We start from the raw sequence: 18,913 nt of genomic DNA, 5'->3' as shown, positions 1-18,913 counted from the left end.
GAGTTTTGCCTACATTTTGGATCTAAAACAGGTCCCACAGACTGAGAACTATTACCACGTGTTACTAAGGTAGAGGTGGGTCCCAGGTGTGTCTGAAGCTACAGGCTCTTAAAGCCTTTGGCCTGCTTAGTGCACACTGTTGGGGACAGTCTGCCCAGTGCTGTTTGGCTCCTAGCTTTGCCTGGGCCTGTGCCAAGAAGCCCAAAGGCCTCTGTCTAGGACAGTACAAGCAGGAAAGGGCCAGGACAACCTTGCAGAAGCCCAGCTTCCTGCACTTGCACCACCTCCTACACAGGATCCTGTCTCCACTCAGCAGGAAGCTGGGGGTGGAGGCTGAGCCCTGATGTGGAGTTCTGCACACTTGGCCATGACCCGTCTCTGCTGATGCAAGCAACGTGGGACACATGCACGTGAACATACACACACAAACACACACACACACACCCTCTCCATTCACCCTTGTGCTTGCTAATCTCTGTCCAGTTTCACTCCGCAACCCAGTCTGGTGTCAAATTACAGCCATCCTCCTGCCTCAGCTTCTCAAGTGCTGATACTACAGTGTGGGACGTAAGTGGCAGGTCAGAGTTCCAGCCAGTCAGGTCTGTATACACAGTAAGTTCTCTTAGGCTCTGTGAAGAAGGCACTAGACATCCAATTGCAGATGAGGCCCAGGAGACTCTGAGAGGTTGAACCCCTTGCCAGAGGAGATTAAAGCAAGGCAAAACCTGGGCTAGGCCACTTTCTGCTTTGGGACTCAGTTTCTCGTAAGACTTCCAAAGGGAGACTGAATTCTGTTTCCAGCATCTGGGCTATGCCAAGTTTCATGGCCAGAACCTACCATAATCTAGTGACTGAATTGGTAACCCCATGTAATACTCGTTACTATTCTGCAGAGCTGGGGATGAACCTGGGGCCCCATGCATACTGAGAAAATGCACATTGCTGAGCCCCACCCCAGACCATGGTCTACATTTGAAAAGCAGAGGGGCCAGCCCCATGTCTGTGTAGTAGAGTCCTTGGGCCAGAGGCCAGGAAGTGAAGGAAGACAACCTGCCCCCCCCCCCATGCTGTAGCCTGAGTCACTCAGCACCCCAATGCGGGTTAGCCAGGGCCCTGTGCACCTTCCTCCCCATGACTCAGCTGAGTGGGTGAGACTGCCTGAGACTTAGTGTCCCCTAAGGGATAGCAGAAGTGACTGTGATGGCTGGAGGCTGTACCCTGCATTTGAGTGTGATGGCTGGAGGCTGTACCCTGAATACCCTGAAGGAATAGTACTTTTCACCATTCCAGCACACCCACCCTTGCTTGCCCATGGGGTTCATCTGTGTACGCCACTCTGACCTTTCCTCAGTTAGCACTCGGCTTGCTCCTTTCCCACAAGCCCATTCGGTATTACAAAAAAACCAGAGGCTGTGGTCCATGAGGCCTGGGGGCTCAGGGCACAGGACAAGCCTTTGGACAGGCAGGGATCACATGTAGCTCTACTCTGCCAAGGCCCAACCATGGGAGGGGCCAGTTAACAGAAGCTACCTGTTTCCCCATCTGCACACTGAGGCTAGGCTGCCTGCCTCAGAGGCTTGATGTGAGACTGACAAAGGGAAGGACCTGGCAGTCACCAACTTCCCATTACCTCCAACTAGGGATGAGTTAAATATCCTACGTGGACCGTGACAGGGGAGGACTTGGTTGCCGAGACCTCAGGACATGATGCCGATAATGGAAGGGCATGGTGTTCTCTGTAGAAAGCCTGGTCTAAGCACAACAGGGCTTGTGTCAGCTCCCTACCTCCCCACTCTCCTAAACAGCAAGGAGGCTCGGGATGTATGTGCCTCGGACAGCAGAGTGTTTACCAAACACACACCAAGACCTGGGTTCTAGCCCCCTCTTGGGTGCCCAGGCAGCTTGGGAGCCTGCAGAGGTGCACTGGACAACTTGGGGAAGTTCTCTTCCTTCTCTAGGCTCTGGTCTACAGAAAAGGGTCTTCATGCTTCCAAACCTTGGAAGCTACCCAAGGGCTCTCAGCAGTACAACAGTGGTCTGGTACTGCCCTGGTCTGCGCTCCCACTATGGGCTGGGCCTGTGCAGGGTGCTGGCTCTGGCAGCACCCAAAGGGTGTGCACCATTAGTGGTGCATATCTCTAGAGGTCTGCCCACCTGTCCTGCAACACTCTTCATTTTAAAATAGATGCAGCAGCCTCATTCACAAGAAAAACACTGCATGTCCAGTGTGAGACCAGGGTGTGGTGGCACTCAACTGTAATCCTCCCTGTTTTCCAAGAGACAGCCACTGGGGAACAACATGAGGGGCCCCACACTGGCTCTTCCTACCCAACACTAATGACTCAGGCTGCTCTCCCCTCCAGCCACCACACATTTGTCCCTTTTGCCTCTGGCCACTCACTGTCATCATACCCCAAGGGGTGATTTTGCTCCTTGAAACAGGTAACAATGTCCTAGGGCAGGTCTGGTTGTCACAACCAGGGGCCAGGAGAAGAGGTCATGTTACTATTGAATGTCCTCTACCAATGACCCCAGCCCTAAGGAATCATTGGGAACCAAGTCATTTGTGAAGAAGTTCAGGTCTCAGGTCATTTATAGACAACAAAAACACAAAGTCTTTCCACCCTCTGTGTCAATCCCACGGGGTCTGGTACATACTGCTTGAACACCTGCCGCATGCCAGGCCCTGCTCCAGTCCAGAGCCACAGTGGTGAACTACCTAAGCAAAGTGATGTACTCTGAGGGAACAGGACACACAGGATCCCAGTGCTTGTTAAATGTTCCCACACCCTTGCAGGGACCCACCATTCACTCAGACAAGGCCATCCTGGTGGACATTTAAGCTTCTTGTGTCTTTGACACACACTCCACTCATTAAAAGGGTCCTTTTCATATGCTCCATGTGACAGATGCCCCAGGGAGTTGCTGGACAGCAGGAGCGTGCAAGTCCCACCCTAAGGATCTGTCCCTCAACAGCCCCACACATCTGCACACCAGAAGCCTTGCTGGCTCCACACTGAGGGACCTAGAGGGACCCAGAAGGACACGAGGCTGCAGCTGGTCACTCCCTGCTGCATGGATGATGTAAACACCCCAGTCCTCCCACCACAACCCTCGATTCTGGAGGCACCAACCTTGGGCTGCCTGGCTCTGCCGTCTTCACCAAGCTGGTGACTCTCCCCATTTGCCAGATGTGGCAACTTAGACTGAAGGAGGCGTCTGGACAAATAACCAGGTATCCGTTACCTCCAAGGCACTGCTAGCTATGGTTTCTGGATCTAGCCCCAGCAGGACCCCTAGGCCACCTACTGGCCCAGTCACTCAGGCTTTCAAAGTTTCTAGAAACATGAAATCATGGAAATCCAGCAAATGACAGAACGTTCCTGAGGGAGGAGACAGCCTGTGGGCAAAGCATCTGGGTGCCAACAGCCAGGCTACCTTGTGCCTGCTCATGTCCAGTCATGCAGGACTGAGGACCAGCTGGAGACACAGCAAGTCTGTTTCCTGGGCCTGCTGAGTACTGGGGTTACAGATGTACTGCACCATGCCTGGCTACGGTAGTCTGCTTTTCTAACTTAAGTGCTAGAATCTTTGAATCCAGGGTGTTGTAATTTAAGAAAAGCAGTGTGAGAGAGAAAGATGCCACAAGACAGGGTGCAAGCAGAGGGGTTTTTATTAGGGAAAAGGATCGTAAAAAGGGGAAAGGGAAGGGGGGTAGACCAGCCTCTAGAGACAGGAGCAGCAGGAGAGAAGAGGAAAGAGGGGGAGAGGGGGAGAGAAAGAGAGAGGGGGGATGGTGGGCTGAGCCCTTTTTAAAGGAAATGTAGTGAGTATGCACAGGTGGTGCTCTTAGTGGCTGCAGCTGGGAGTGTGTCCTGTAAGAACCCCAAGGACAGGCCAGTACAGATGCCTGAATACTAACACAGAGTCCACCTTGTACCTCAGGCACATGTAAACCATGAGACTGACTTCGGGGGAAACATCCAGTCCACACTTGGACTTCCTGAGACTTAAGCTGAAAAGGGGCATCTGATGCCTGGAGGTTCCACATGCACTCAGTTCTTCAAGAGTCCTGCACTGACATCTCAACAGCCCCCAGCACAGTCACAGGTGGTGTGCTGTGGTGAGCCCACTTGTGGCTGAGAACCCCCTCAGGCCTCATGATCCCCCTGCCTCAGTCTCCAGAGCACCTGGGATTGCAGGCTTGTACCCCTAGGCCTGGCACGTCAATGTCTCCAAGGCTCAAAACACCCATGTGCACCTTTTACTGACCAAACAGTGCCCCGCAGGAAAGAGGAGATTCGTGACGCATCCCACAAGTGATGTGCGTGCAGGATATAGAGAGAGCTCAGTGAAACTGGCCAGGCAATAACAGAGAGGCAACCTGGCAGACAAACAGGTTAAAGAGAAAAATGCTGCCAAAACCATAAGCCACTCACAAGAGCCAGGACTCGGTATTACCCATTAGGGAAATGGGCTAAGGGCCTCGTGGGATCTTTCTGTCTGAAGGTGATGGCAACAGCAGTGTTGGCAAGGACGTGGCACAAACAGCTTTCCGGCTCCAAGGTGTGTGGGTGAATGACGCCTGGCCATCTGGTCATGCCACCCATAGCTTAGCACCTGGCACTGACCCCTCAGATTCACACCATATAAACTAGCTGTGCGCCAATGGCCAGTGGAAATCTGCAGTATTTTAGATCTACATGCTGAATGTGACGCTTCTCTGCGGTCCAGAATGTCCCTGGCCAAGGACGCATCCATCAGAATGACATCAAGCCAGTCCCCAAAGTACACAGACTGAGTGGCCCCATCAGGCTCTGCTGTGAACAACCTGGGTGCCTGTCACCAACGGGATAAACAAACAAATGATCACAGATCAATAAACATGCCTGACTGGCCAGGAAGAAGACGCCAGACAGTCACATGACCTGACCAGACCATGACAGTGGACTTTACGGAATGGAAAATCAACACAAGAAAGTCCTCAGGGGGCACAGGCTACCAGGATGAGGCACAGTGTTGCTGGCTGGGCACCTGCCATTAGCACCTCACTCCTGAGGTGCACACAAGCTCTCATTCACTCTCTCATCCATACTCTGAACCAGACACCCAAGGGGAACATAGTGCTAACACATGCTGAGGCTTTTGGCCTTGCCACCCATACTTCAGCACCTGGCACTGACCCCAGACTCACACCTCATAAACCAGCTGTGGGCCAACAGCCTGTGGGCAAGCCGCAGAAGAGCTGCCTGCCTGTCCTCACAGCTACCCCAGGAGGTGGGGACATGCTCATAGGGTCTCTCCTGATGACACCAACCTCCAATGCTTGGGACTAGAGTGTCCTCTACTGGGTTGTCCCCTCTCCACACCACACACTCTGCTAGGGTAAGGAGCTGTCCTGGCACAGGCTCTATGTATGTCTGCCAAGGGTACTTTGCTCTCACCACCCAATCCACTGGGTCACCAGGCCACTTCACCATCGACACAGCCCTGAATTTGCAGTTGTCACCAGCCACAACATGGGGTGCTGGCATATCGGCACCCACTTCTTACCACCAGCTCTGTCCCAATCCACTTTAGGACCCCTTGCTGGCCTCCCACTCTGCCCTGTCTGCTCCTGGTTTTCCAGGAGCAGCCAGGATTACCAAACGAGAAGGGAGGAAAAAGAAAGGAAAAAAAATCGGGTAGACAATTGGGAGTGTTCATTGAATAAGTTCAGATCTCGACACCCAGGTAAAAAGCTGTGTGTGTGTGTGTGTAACCCTGGGATTGGGAGGGAACACAGATCTCTGGGCTCTCTGGCTGTCAGCCAGGCTTGCTGCGAACTTTCTCAGAAATAAGGCAATGGCTGAGGGAGACACCGATGTCAGCATTAGGCCTGTGCTCCTGTCCACTCCCCCACCATGACCTCTGTCCCTGCCCAGGTCCTCCACAGGCTCACTTGGCTCACTCCCTCCAGCTGTTTGGTCCCTTGCTGTTACACACAACCATGTGCACATGCACACACACTCACATGCAGACTCCTCAGGGCCTGGGCCCACTGTCTACATGTCTTCATGCCTTTACCTGGTTTACCTTTCGTCCCTTCTCACCTTTCACCTTCTCTTAGGCGCTCTTTAATTTTTATTATATATATTCATGTGTGTCTGGGGGTTATGTATGTCACAGTATACCTGAAGAGGTTGGAGGACAACTTGCAAGAATGGGTTCTTTCCTTCCAACAAGTGGGTTGTCAGGGTTGGCAGCAAGCCCCTTTACCTGCTGAGCCATCTCACCCACCTCTCTAGGGATTTTCTGATGATCCCCTGACCTCTGCAACCTGCTGTCACCAACCCCCACTACAGATCCCACCCAACCCTGACAGTCCCCCAGTTCTCCTCCTTCCCTCACAGAGCTGGCTTACTGAACTCCACTCTCCCTATCAGGGCCTCTGAGCCTTCTCAATAAACAGTTACTAAGCAGAGGTCTCATCCCACACCCTCCAAAACCAGAAAACACCAAAGTCCTAACATTAGGGCCATGTAACATTAGGGCCAATCCATAGCCCCTTTCCCATCAAGTGCCTAGACCCCAAGCTTGGTTCTACCCTGGCTGCCATATGGGAGCACAGCACTCCCTCTGTGAGCCCAACCCAGGCACCTACTTCCTGTGTACCCCCCCTGCCTCTCAGATCCCCCACTTCCCTCCACAATGAGGGCGGTATAAGACACCACCCCACACTGGTTTATCTTGCACTCTGATCTTCAGACCCCATCATTACAAGGACTGGCCCTCCAGCCTGAGGGTATTGTGCTCTCTCCCTCCCTCAGCACACTCCAGGTGAAGCCGCACGACCCAGGCCTGTCCAGTCACAGTTCTCCATCTCTAGTCCACAGAGGTGGCTCAGGAGGGACACATGACCTGCCCAGGTCAATGGAAACAGGCTGGAAATTCCCACAGGATCAGTGGTTCTCAACTTTTCTAATGCTGTGACCCTTTAACACAGTTCCTCATGTTGTGGTGACTCCGACCATAAAATTATTTTTATTGCTACTCCATTAACTGTAATTTTGCTACTGTTATGAATTGTAATGTAAATATCTGATATGCAATCCCTGTGAAAGGGTCGTTTGACCCCCAGGTTGAGAACCACTGTTCTAGAGGATAAAGCTATGTAAGGGTACAGGGCTAGGCACACAGGGCCTCCTAGAGGCAGCAGCCACAGCAGCTGGGAGCAACAAGGTAGCAACGTGTGGATCCAACCATTAACTGAAGCAAGATCATCATGTGAGCGTTTGCTGAATCATGTGGAGCTGATCTATATGCCTGCCAAGTCCCAACTATCTACATGTGACATCCCAGCTATCATCCCTGAGCTTCCTTCACCTTCAGGAGCCCAGACGCTCATCCCCAACACCATCACAGTCTCTTCGAGTTCCACAACAACTGTTCTCCACCCTACTGTTCCCCACATAGCTGTCAAGTGGGCTGAGGGGCTGGACAAGGTTTTTGTGTCTCCCCCCCCACACACACACACTTGATACAGAACCCAACAAACCATCAGAGGCACATTCATGCACCTGAGGCCACTCCACTGATCAGCAGCTCCTAACACACCAGAGAGTTAGACAAAGATACATGAGAAAAGAGGCTTCAGTGTCTCTGGGCCTCACTCTCCTCTTATGTGAACAGGATACCTGAAACACACCTTCCCTGCACCACAGGACAGAGGCTTCCTTACAGCAGCTGCCCCGCACACCCCCAAGTGTGGACTTCTGCAGACCCCAAGCCCAGAGTAGTAGCAGTGCCACAACCTAAAGTTTCACATTGGGTGGGCACAATTCCTTGGCCTTTCAGGAACTTCTGGGGACTTGGCATCCATTGCTCTGGCTGACACACCTAAGTGGGCAGCATGTTCACCGAGAGCTACGACTGGGGAGAGGGTTGCCCAAGAGAGAACTACAGAGAGATATCCACAAGAGACAGAGTATAGGAGAGAAGTGAGGCAGAGCGCCTGGACACAGCTGGGCCTGAAGGTGGGATGTACTTTTGTTTTCCTTTTCCCAGAGCCAATAATGTTGCCTTGGCCTGGCCGAGATAGGCGCATACATACCTCGGCATCACACACCGCTCACCTAAAGCCCCACCGTAAGTTTTAGACAAACATGTTCACATGACTAGGCAAATCTATTTCCTGTCCTATATGGAGACTCTGGGTGAGGGCTCCCTTTTGCCTTAAGTAGGTGCAGCTGTGTTCCTCACAGGACGGGCTCCCTGGAGTATAGGAAGGTCCAGGCTTACTTGGCAGATTTTACCTATAATGTCTCAAGCCAACTTCCCCTTCCTTGCTCCCCAGGACAAGTGGCTTCACCAATGCCATGGCCCATTGCTTCGCTGTTGTGGAGGCTTTGCAGTGACCTATGTCCAAGAAGTGGACAGGCGCAACAAGAACAAAGGCAGAGGGTGACACATTTGCTGGATGTAATGGTCCCCAATGGGATGGGTTCCACCTCTTCCATGGTTCAGCCTGAAGGCACTGGACTTTGACCTTGTGGGACCTGGGACATGCCATTACAGGGTAGGAGAAGGGCTCAGGGGGAGGTTCCAAGTATCAGATAGGTTGGCTCAGCATGAGGATGCCATACCTAAAATCTCAGTACAGGTAGGCTGAGGCAGGAGGTTCGGTAGTTCAAGACCAACACACACACGCACGCACGCACGCACGCACGCACGCGCACACACACACACACACACTGGATAGACACTCATTCAGGTGAGACGGCACCTACAGGGATTACTTCCTTACCCTCTCAGCTAGCTCCCTCTCAGACAGACCCTATCCTTCTCCTCACTTGCTCCTAGACAACAAAGGACAGACAGATGAGTCAGAGGGCATCTTAAATTCCCAGACTGTTCAGAACAAGAACACTGAACTGAGTCCCAAGAGGCACAGGGCAGATCTGCAGTGGGTAAGGGTCTTTCCCCCTAAGGGCTGGGGCTCTGGGAGTCCATGGGAAAACATTGGCTGTCTCCAGACAGCCAAATGCCACCAAGAAGGGTCCCTTAGCATCTCTGAGTCTCAGTCTTCTGCTCTATAGAATGGATGAGGAACTGTCCAACCCTCAGGAACCACAGTCTGTAACTGTCACATCAGCCATCAAGGTGTCCCACTCAGAGCCTCCCTCTATTCAGCCACCTCGAGAAGTTAAATGACATTGACCACACAGAAAAGGTGAGACTACTGTCCAAGGTGCCTGTGATCAGAGCCTGCAGGCCAGAGGACTAGAGATAGGCCCACCAACTGAATCCGCCATCACCCTTCCCTTAGATGTTCCTTGCCCCCATAGAAGGTGGAGACTCTGATCCCAGAAAACAGAACCAGAAGACAACCAGGATAAGAGCAGGCTGTCCCATGCTCTGGAATGTGCATTATCACCACACTCACAATACACCTGGGACAATGACCCTCCAGGGGCTGCCTGATGGCAAGCAGCTGTCCCTCCTGTGAGTACTGGACCCTGTGGCTGCACAGGAGGGCAGGGCTGTGGCCTGAGATCACATCCAGGCAGAGTGAGAATCTTGGTTTGAATTGTGTGCCTATGCCTTCCCAGACAAGTGGTCTAACACCCTGCACCCCTTCCCTTGCCTGTGGCTGGGACAGTAAAAGTAACATCTAGAGATATAGGGGCATGGGCTCCCAAAACCTCAGCAGAAGACTGGTCATATGGCAAACACCAGTGTGCACACGTGCCTTCGTGCCCTTGCATTGACACTACTTTTCCCATGTCATCCCCCAGCTGTCTACTCTCGAAAGTGATGACTGCATAGTGACCCTTGAGGCATCCAACTGGCGCCACCCCAGCTTGCTTCCTTGGACTGTCTCCTTCCCGTGATACCACCACCTTCACTAGCCTCTCAGTGCCCACCCTTCCCCCAAACCATCACATTAGTTCTCCAAGGGGAGGGAACAAGCTCTGCACTGCTTGCTGTTGGATGTCTTGTGCCCGTGACAGGGTCAGTTGCATTATGAGGCCCCTCACAAAGCCCACGGAGGCCAGTAGTGCCACAATTCTTTTGAGATGGCTAATACTGACAACTTGACAAGACTGAGAGGCACCCAGAAGATAGATCCCATCTGTGAGGGTGTTTCTGGGATGGGTTAACTGAGCAGTTAAGATCACCTGCAACTGGGCAGCATCATCCCATGGGCTTTACTCTAGAATGAGTAAAAAGGAGAAAGAGCTGAGTGCCATCCTTCACATCCCATGCAACGTGACCATCCACTTCATACCACTGCCCTAGGACAGCCTGCCATGGCAGACTGCTCCCTCAAACTGTGGCCAAAATAATCTCTTCCTCAAGCTGCATGCATCAGGTGTTGTCATGGCAACCACAGAGTAACTAAGACAGCTTTCGAGATGAAGATGTAGAGATGATTAGAACAATCAAATGACCAAAGGCCACACCACAACAAACTGTAAAACTTGGAATTTGGAGATGGGGTCCTGGACATGGCCTAAGAGCTCTCACTCCCAGCAGGGGCTGTGAGCTTCTTCTCTGACATCTGCTGAGAACACACCAAGGTACCACTTCAGGGTAATGTCCACAGCAACTTCTGTGGTGTCATCAGATGCATGGGAGCTCAGAGGTCAGAGAAGAAGGACAGACAACAGGTAGAATGGAATGAGCTGCAACAGGGAAATGAACACAAATCATCTGGGAAGTCAGGGAAGGAGAGAAGAAAGGAGAGGCAGCGGAGACCCAGCAAGGCTCGCAAGGTCCAGAGGGATACTCTGTTAAAGCCAGGGAAAGACAGCCTGGAACTGAGCATGCAGTGGGAGCAGCGAGGCTCATAGCTGGGCCCCACAGGAACTTCCAGCGCATCACAAACCTTCAGGACCAGTGCACATCTCACAGAGGAAGAAGCTGCAGCCTGAGAGAAAAAGTACCTATCTGAAGTGTTAGCAGGAAGAGGATGGGGAGTGGGGTCTTCCATGGGCACTCCAGTACCTTGCTGTGGCCCCAGGACCCGCAGCACCAATGCAGTCAGCGAGCGAGCGCTCCCTCACTGGCTAGGACACTTGCTAGGAATGAATTGGGGCAGCAGACAGCAAGCTCCATAAGAGGGAGGCAGTGCGGTGTGCCTACTTCACCCCAGCACCCTTACTAAGTCCCAGGATTCCAACAGGGACCGTGTGGGTTGCATCCCCAGTCAGGGCCTGCAGGTCTTGCCCTCCGACCCAGAAAGACTTTCCTCAGGACAGCCTGGCAAGCCTCCCTCCAACCAGATAACATCCTCCTAACTGGCTTCCCACTCCCATCTGCCATTTTCCACTCCAACACAAAGCAAGCTGTTTACTCTCAGGCCTCAGTTTCCCCCTGAAGGAAAGAAAGGGTTTCGCCCTAGCTTTTTTGTTTCTCTTTTTACTTTTGGTGAGACGGGGTTTCTCTGTGTAGCCCTGGCTGGCCAGGCTGGCCTCAAACTCACAGAGATCCTCCTGTCTCTGCCTCCTGAGTGCCGGGACTAGAGGCGTGCATCACACCCGGCTTTTAACACTTTTTTCTCCCCAAACTCCAAACTCTTCACCAATGCGTTGCTGGGTGCGGTGGCATGTACCGTTAATCCCAGCACTTGAAACATAGGCAGACAGATCTCTGTGAATTAAGGCCAGACTGATCTACATAGCAAGTTCCAGAAAAGCCAGGACTACATAGAGAAACCCTGTCCCCCCCCCCCAAAAAAAAAAGCAAAGCAAAAAGCACTGTGGGCCTACTATGTACTTGAACAGAGTTAAATGACACTGGGCAAAAAAAGTCCTTACTGTGTTCAGGTGTCAGGAGTGTTTAGGATTAGTAATCCACACACTGGGTATTGGAGCCTCCTCAGACCAGAGTAGCCTCCCCACCCACCACCCTTCCTGAGGTCAACCCTGGCTTCCTCTTCCTCCCACAGCCCTGGGACAGGAAGTAGGAGAGGCCTGGGGAACAGCCACATCAACATCTCCGGAGGCTCCAAGAAGAGTCTGAATGGGACTGATGGCAGGATGTCCCTGGGAGTCAAAGGAAGTGGGAGAGAGGAAGGGCTTCGTTGTGTGTGTGTGTGGGGGGGTCAGGGTGCAGAAGAAGAAGAGATGGGGAGGGGGCAGTGAGATGGCTCAGTGGGTAAAGTGTTTGCATGTGCAAGTATGAGGACCTGAGTTCAAATCCCCAACACCCACATAAAAGCTGAGGTAGAAGTGTGATATCTGCAATCCTAACCTTGGGGTGGAGAGTGAACAAAAACACAAGCTGGGGGTTGCTGAGTGGAAAGGGTGGGCCCCATGTTCAGTGAGTAACACTTTCTCAAAAATTAAGGTGGAGAACCACACAGGAAGACACCCAACATCCTTCTGTGTGCATGTGTGTGCATACACAGAGGCAAAAGGGAGAGACAGGAACGGGGTAGAGATACAGATGGTGAAAAGATAGCAAGAGGACAACGGAGATGGTGAGAGACACACATGGAGGATACAGGGCAGGGACAGTTATTCTGAGAAAGAAGGCTCTGGGGAGGCAGCCTGCAGCTTCCTCGGTCCAGTGCCCACAGGTTATCTAATGGAGCCGGGGGGGGGGGGGGCGCTGGAGGAAACTCCCAGGGTACAGAGCCCCGAGTGTCTGTCACGGTCCCCAAAGCCCATGCTAAGATCTCATGCCTGCCAGCTCTCACAGGTGTGGCTCTCCCGATCTGGAAAACCTGCCCCTCTTCTGCCCAGACATCTCCTCCTCCAGGATGCCTCCTTGACTACCCCATCTCTGTACCACACACATATACCCCACAATGGGTCTGGTTCCCTGGTAGCTTTGGGGGGTAGCCTTGCCGCTTCCCCACTGAATCACCTTCTCAACCCCACATCCTTTCAGGGCCCATCACAGCCCCTAACTCATTTGTGAAGTGTATGGGAGGAAGATAAAGGCCCCTACCTGCCTGAGATAGACAGCAACTTGAAACAGCTCTGGGCTCTCTGACTGCATGACGGGCTGCCAACAAATCCACCTCAAACCGCCCAACCTGTTTCCACTCAGGCTCTTCCCCAGGGACCCTGGCCAGTGTCCCACATAAAAATGGAGCTAGCTCACAGCACTACCCATGACGGAGAATCTGCATGAAAAACTAAGTATGGAAGGTGCACGAACATGACTGCAATCTCTGGCAGCCTTTCCACAGGAGCTCTTGACTACACCAGTCCTCTGATGTTGTACGTGGCCAGCAGTGAGCTAACCAGGCACAGTCCCCTGTATGTACTGAGCTTTTCCTATACACACATACCCTTGATGGGGTTCAATTAATAAAACAGACCCAGCAGGAGATTAACAAGAACTATGATAAAATTTATCATAAGTGCCACGATGAAAGTTTTACCTCTGGGGACTGATTGAGTAAAATCAGGTTATTTAAGCCTTCTGGAATATTGGCAGTTGATGTCATTAGCAGATAATTAGGAAGTGACTAATGGGCAGGTAGCATATACACTATGGATACACAAGAAACACGTCAAGTTCTAGTCACCAGGGCAAGCTCTCAGCACACTGCTTAGAACGGCCTATGATTTAAAAGTACAAACCGCTTTTTTTTTTTTTTTTCTAGAGATTCCCATTTAATACTTTCAGGCCACTGCTGACATAGAGTGAATGAAAGTTTGGGAAGATGGGGAAACTTCTGTACTCTAAGTGATGTGGGAGCCATAGGTAAAAGGTAGGCAGTGAGCATACTTCCAGAACAAGGGGTAGGCAGGACCCACAGACTCTTAAGTCTAGACCTTCACTGTTTCAAATGTGTTCTTTAGAAACCAGCATGGAGAGGGGAGGGATGTCAAACACCCAACACCCCAGGTCCCCTGGGGACAAGGGGCCCTTGAAGCCTCTGGATCTGGTAATAGCTTCTTCCTAGGGATTTGCAATATGCCTTCATGCAAGACACAGCTACTGAGTGTCCGGCATCTTCCAGGCCCAGCATGGAGGTGCCTGTGTACAAAGGTAGCAAAACAGGCCCTACGTATGCTGGCTGTCTCTGACAACAACCTAAATCAAGCTAACCAGTGGCCAGCCTCAGTGTTTGCAAAATAAGAGGTGTAGCTACTGAGGACAGAGCAGGGGGAGGGGACATTGTTCCTGCAGCCACTGGTTCAGACTCATGAATCCCAGAATTGGGTGTGCCTGATGAGATGCAGCAGAGGGCCTGGGCTTAGGGCACACCTGGATCCATTGAGGAGGTATTCTGTGACTTGAAGAGTTTGAGATGGAGACAGATGCCCATCTGAGGAGCACGTGACAGCAGTGGGACCAGGATGCTTCTGGAGAACATCAAGGAAGATAATGAAGTGGCTCTAAAAGATGTTAAGCAGTAGGAATGGCCTTAAAACACAAGGAAGGTCCTGGCCATCCTAGAAGGCTTGAAGCTCTTGGACACCAGTTCAAAGTCCTGGGGCCAGTCCTGAGAGTGTAATGATGGGGACAGGAGGGGACGACAGAGATCAGGACAGCCCAGGACACCTGAGGGAGACCGAGGCTGCTCAGTTTAGAACTGTAATTTTCCTCTACAAATGTTTGATTGTCAGTTCAATTAAAACCAGAAAAGCAGCCAAGCCCAACGGCAGAGGCCTGTCATCCTAACTCCTGGGAGGCTGAAGCAGGAAGATTCAAAGTTCTAAGCCAGCCTGGTCTACAGAGAGTTCTAAGGCCAGCCTAGGCAACTTAGTAAGACCTTATCTCAAAATAAAACACAAGAAGTAGATTGGGGCTACAGTTCAACGGGAGAGAGCCTATCTAGCATTGACCCTAGGTTCAATTCCCATAACTACAAAGCCAACTGACCAACCTCAAAAAGCCACATCATCTAAAAACGAAAACCGCAGGCAGTAAGTGAACCCCTCCTTTAGCAGGAAGAACAGGCCCAGAGCAGGGAGTGCCTTGCCCAAAGTCACGGCCATCTGGAGGGAGCTGGGACTTAGAAGCTTTCTAGACTTCACAAGGCAAGAGCCCTGTGTCTGTCCACCCTGCCACTCAGGAGGAAGTGAGACAAGAACAGCTTATGGGTACACATGAGTGGCTAATACTTGTAACCACAGAGCCCAGGGACACATGTGCCGGGCCTTACAAAGGGAAATGAGATGTGAGGAGGATAAATTATGAGGACAGGGCTTGTCTCTCCAACCTGGCAGCTGGGTGACCCTGCAGCGACCACTGTAGCCATCTGCGCTCTGTGCCTCTGCTGTGGGAAGAACTGAGTTAAGGGCTCCAGCTGGCCCTGTGGGTGTCAGCCAGGTTTGGAATCACTGCATGTTTGGGGGGAAGCTGAAGCTTCTTGTAAAGAGCAGGCTCTCAATTCCAAGAGCCTGTCCTACTCAGCTTATGTCACCATCCCCTCCTATCCCCAGGAGGTGGCCGCCACTTGTACCCTGCTCTGCAAACTCAGCCCATGGGTAGTGAGCAGCAATAGCTCCAGGTCTTGCTTCCAAGTGGAGCGGTGGTACAAATGCAGGCTGTGCCAGCTCTCTGACCTTGCCAGCCTTCTGCCACAGACCAGCCTGGGTCAAGAGCCTGGTAAATGTGAGCATCCACTTGGCAGCCGGGCTACCAGCTGCGATCTCCCCGGCAGTAATGTCCTCCCTGGTCCTCCCCTGCAATTTCTGGGGCTTGGCCCAGCCCTCCAGCTATTTCAAATGACTCATGCCCACAATTCCTCCTCAGCCTGCAGCTTAGGATGGGAGAGGGGCATCCCAGACTTCTATGGTATGTCTGCAGCTGGGCCAGTAATGACCGATGGAGCATAGCACCTCACAGACAGCAAGGCATCAGTGGCAGGGGGCAGGCACAGACTGCTGCTCAGGGAAGCTTCTGTGAAGTCACCTGAAATTCAAAGCCACCCAAGACATACTTAAGCTCACCAAAAGCCACTGTGAAGCCACATAAGCTGCACTCTAGCTACAAATACACCCATGACGCCACATGGACAATGCCCTGGCAGCCTTCGGGAGTCCAAGGTACTCCAGGTGCACATCCATTCGCCTAACAAGGACACAAGATTTAAAGACCTCCCTTTCTTTACCAAGGAACTCAGGGAGAATGAGGGAGCTACATGTAGTGCCTGGGGCTCTGCTTTTCCAGTTCTGTCACCAGCCACAGCTAGGTAACACCAGGCTGAACCTGGGGACCAGGACCTACAGGGTAGTGTTTTAAATTCTGCAACAGGTAACTGACCTTCAGAAATCAGACTCCCTTCAAGAATGTGGCTCAGGGCTATGGACAGGCTGGGTGTGGTGGCACACAGCTTTGGCTCCCCAGAAGTTAGGAGGCAGGCAGATATCTGTCAGTTCCAGGCCAGCCAAGGCTATACAGTGTGACCTTGTTCCAAAAGAAAGAAAGAAAGAAAGAAAGAAAGAGAGAGAGAGAGAGAGAGAGAGAGAGAGAGAGAAAGAGAAAGAAGGAGGCTGGAATCAGCAGTATGCACTTGCAATTCCTGAGGTTGGGGTCCTGAGTCTGGTAGGTCCCAGGGGCACCCTGGCTAGTCAGTCCAAGCAAAATGGCAAGTTCTGGGTTTAGTGAGAGACTATCTCAAAAAACAAGGTAGGGGAGTGATAGTGAAAGACACCCCACATAAACCCCTGGCATCTCCAAACCCACAAATGGACAAGTACATCCCACATGTGCATAGACACACACGCCACCCACAATAATTATAAAAGGAATGTAGTTCGGCTGACAGAGTGCTCCCCTAGCATGCCTGAAGCCCTGGGTCCCACACCCAGCACTGAATAAAAGTTTGGTGGTGTGTGCCTGTAATGCTAGCATTTAAGAGGTGGAGGCAGGAGGCTCAGAAATTAAAGGTCATCTTCAGTTCCATAGTGAGTCAGAGAAAACCCTGTACACACACACACACACACACACACACACACACACACCTCTACCTCCATTCCTATGGGAAGAGCCCTGACTGTCCTCCGCTGCTGCCTCTCCTCACCCAGCACAGGAAGGGAGGGAAGGAGTGGTAGGGCTTGGACCTACCAGCAGGTACTAGGGATACCAACCACACATCTGATCACCACTGCTCCTAACGTGTAGGTCCCAGGGACTGCCGGATGGCATGCCTGCTACCCTTCAGTCCATGAATGAGACACTTGTTTTAACATGAACTAGGAAATCATTTATAACAAATGCATTGAAGCCAGCAGCGTCCTGACTCCTTCGGAAGAGACTGAACATACTCAGGACTGTGGGAACCCTCAAGCCAGGCAGGTTGCATATGCCTCTAATTCCAGCCCTCCAGGGCTGAAACTGGAGGGTCAGGAGTAACCAGGCTACTTAAGACCTGGTTACAAACATTATCACAGCCAGCACACATCACAGGCAGTCATGTGAAGTGGTAAAGCACTTTGGGAGTTTGGCAGCTCCTTAATACGTTTTAAAGAGACCCTTTAGCCTAAGAACCCCACTCTTAGGTAAAGTATTAGACAGAACTGAAAACACATGTAAAACAGTCCCAGTAGCAGTATTAATCACAGCCAAAATGGAGCATCAATCTACTGTCCATCTACAAGTCAATGAGTGATATATATACGATCTACTCACACTAGGAAATACTATTTACTCTTAAGATAAGTACTGTTGGATGCGATGGTGGCTGTAAAGCCTATGATCCCATGAGGAACCACACAGAGAACTATCCAGAACAGACAAGTTCATAGACAGGCAGTAGGTGTTAATGAGAGCGTCCAGCGCCTGGGAAAAGAGGTAGAGTGCTAACGAGTGCTGCTTTGGGGAAATGTGAAAATGTTCTAAAAGTAGACAAACAGGGACAGTGCGTGATCTAAGTATTCTAAAACCTGCCTGAAGTTCACTTCCAAACAGTAAGTTGTACGGTTAGCGGAGCAGACCTTCAGAGAAGCTGTTACGAAATATTTAAATACTGTTTTTAAAACAAGATATGGTAAATGGATAAGCTCGGGCCAAGGCGGGTACAGCGGTTCACGGAATAACTTAACAGCTTCTTTGGGCTAATGGAACAAACCCAACTCTGCATCCCCGGAAACTGGGGCTGGAGAAGCGGGGCATGTCCCCAGTCCTAAACCGGAGCCTCCCACCCCGATCTGCCCCAGTGCAGAAGCTGGGCCTAACCATCAGGCAACCCTGCTGGGATGAAAAACAATGAAGGGTGGGGGGAGAGCAGAGGGACAGCGTGAACGCGGGGAGGAAAGGGGGCAAAAGGGGCAGGTACCTCCGGGATGGGTGGGTGGGGGGTCAAAACAGAAAGTCCCTTCCCCAGCACACGCGCGCGCAGGGAGCCCCGCGGGAGAGTCTCCTGCCGTGCCGGCTGTGAGTCCTAGCGGCCAGGCACGGGACCGCCCAGGCCTCAGTTTCCCCACGTGTGAAGCAGGAAGCTGGCAAGCCAGACAGAGCGAGAGGCAACTGCGTTCTAAGAACCACGGTGGGCCGCGACCTCCGCAAGTTAACTTCCCCGCGGCGCCGCGCGGGTGGGGCTCCAGGCCATGCGTGTCCTCCCCCACACCCCCAGAGGCGGCTGGACAGGCCTGTCCGCACCGCCCACAGTCCCCACCGCTCCCGGCAGCCCCGACCCGGCACTGGCCGAGGCCGCCGCCACCTACCGTGCCCGAATCGGAGCCCGCGCAGACTCCGGCTCCCTGCCGGCCGCCAGGGAGGCGCCGCGAGGGGCGGGGTCTTGTGTCGTGACGCACGGGGCGGGGCCGCGGAGGATCACGCCCCGCCCCTGCTGCCTACTGCTTGACCACGCCCCCCCTTACCGCCGCCTTCGCGCCGGATGATTCCAGGCAAGCCGGGAAGCCCTTGGAGGCGGGACCTGGATAGGCCCTGCCCACAGGCCTTGGCCACGCCCCTTCCCCTGAGGCTTTCCCCCCTCAGGCAGGGAGGTGCTGGTAGGCCG

The 18,913-nt window shown here is 52.5% G+C and overlaps 1 protein-coding gene across 3 annotated transcripts in view; it reads right to left on the bottom strand.

Annotated features, from left to right (window-relative positions):
• Tpst2 (tyrosylprotein sulfotransferase 2) overlaps positions 1–18,710 on the bottom strand; it is a 36,114-nt gene extending 17,404 nt beyond the window's left edge. For all 3 annotated transcript variants that reach the window (XM_027415936.2, XM_027415938.2, XM_027415937.2), the window contains exon 1: positions 18,618–18,710. The gene's annotated coding sequence lies outside the window, so the exon portion shown is untranslated. The remainder of the gene's footprint in view (positions 1–18,617) is intronic.
• Between the last annotated feature and the right edge of the window lie 203 nt (positions 18,711–18,913).

Source organism: Cricetulus griseus, chromosome 4 (genome assembly GCF_003668045.3).
Source record: "Cricetulus griseus strain 17A/GY chromosome 4, alternate assembly CriGri-PICRH-1.0, whole genome shotgun sequence".
Taxonomy (NCBI): domain Eukaryota; kingdom Metazoa; phylum Chordata; class Mammalia; order Rodentia; family Cricetidae; genus Cricetulus; species Cricetulus griseus.
Note: the sequence above shows the minus strand (reverse complement) of the source record. Positions and strands in the feature narration are given on the sequence as shown.